Below are 1,682 nucleotides of genomic sequence, written 5' to 3'. Positions count from 1 at the left end.
AACGTCCTGGCATAGGACATGGGGCCAAGAGTGAAGTGAGACATCTTGCCTCTTTCAAAATGTATTTGAAATACAGCTACAACAATCTAGAGAAAGTGCTCGTCTACGCAGTGGAGGCAGGAACAAAAGGCTTAAAGGGTAGGAACTGAGCACCTTGGAGTCTCCTAGCCAGGGAAGGGCCATTGCATTTAAGTGTTGCATCATTGTGACCTTCTGAGACTGGCTCCCTGATCTGTTACAATATCACCTCTGCAGGAGGCCTTCAGGGGGTAGTTAAGGAAGAGGAGGAATCAAACTGGTTCTGGGCACGAGGTCGTATGGTGCTGGTATCAAGTGAGTCGTCTCCTTGGCTCAGGGAGCCTCTTTAGGATATGTATTCATTGGGGAGAGGGGCAATTCCCCTTCCCTTTCCTGCTGAGCATCTCCTCCTTTCTCCCCTCGCAGCCCTCAACGTGCAGGGGACGGAGAAATGACCCCACGCTCGAGCTCACCAACGGCTCTTCTGAGCACCCTCAAGCGGCGCCTGCTGCCTCGCCCCAGCCCAGGAGTAGCGACCCCCGGGCTGCCCAGCTGGGGGGTCTCCGGGGCCACGGGCACTGATGGAAGCCCGGTTTCCTCCGGCCTCCCCCGCACGTGTCCTTGTAGCTTGGCCCGAGGCCTCTCCCCTTCCTGCCTCCGCCGGCTCAGCCCAGCGCCTGGGCCCCAGGCAGCCCGGCCGGAGCGGACACGTGGTTCCCTCCGGGGTCCGCTCCGCCGCGGCCCCACACCCCGGGGCGGGGGATTATCCCCGGGAGCCCAGCCAGCCCCGCCCCGTAGTGCGCAAGGCTCGTTGCCAAGTCCCCACCGGCCACGGCGTCACTTCCGGCCGAGCGGCCAGTAGTAAGCCCTTCCGGATCCGGTGGGAAGCGAGGCCGGCTCGCGGCCGCAGCGCGCGCGCGGGTCCGCTCGGGTCACGCGCTGTAGTGACACCTCCCCCCAGCGCGCGCTGCCGACCTGCGCGCTGCGCACCCCGGCTCTGGGCGCTCCCGGCCCGGCTGGCAGCTTGTACAGCGCCGAGCACAGCCGGGGCCTGCGGGCGCCGCAATCCCCCCTAAACCCCCCCAAACCGCTGCCCCTTTCCCGAGCGGGGGTCACGGCCCGGGGATAAGCGGCGCAGGGCGGGGCTCTGAGCGAGGCGGGAAGCGCCGTGACGGGTTAGGGGAGCCCCGCGGCTGGGCACCGGTCCCCCCGAAACTCGCCCCCTCAGAGAAGCTCCGGCCCGCCCCCTGACCCGAGCGCGCGGCGGGGCGGGGCGGGGCGGAGCTCGCCGCGGGCATGGCAGGGACGCGGGGGGGAAGGGCCGGGCTCGCTGCTCCTGGCCGGATCCCGGGCCCGTGAGCCAGGCGGCGCGCCCGGGCAGGGGGCGGACGTTGGGCTGCAGGTGCTGTGGGCATGAGGAGCCCGAGAAGATCCTGGCTCTCCCTGATCTCCGACCGGGGCCATGTAGGAGGCGCCGCAGCTTCCAGGGGGTGCTGCGCGGGTAGAGAAATGCGCGAGGCTCTGCCCTGAGGAGACTGACCAACGTCCATTGCCGTAGCAGGGAGCTCGCTGGAGACTGGGGCAGGCACAGGCTCCCCTATGGGTTTGCATGGGGATCAATATTTTGATCTTTCTGAACGGATTATAAACCTGCGCCTGGAGGC

The sequence above is a fragment of the Emys orbicularis genome, chromosome 3, assembly GCF_028017835.1.
Source record: "Emys orbicularis isolate rEmyOrb1 chromosome 3, rEmyOrb1.hap1, whole genome shotgun sequence".
NCBI classification, from domain to species: Eukaryota; Metazoa; Chordata; order Testudines; family Emydidae; genus Emys; species Emys orbicularis.
This window is presented reverse-complemented; position numbering follows the sequence as displayed.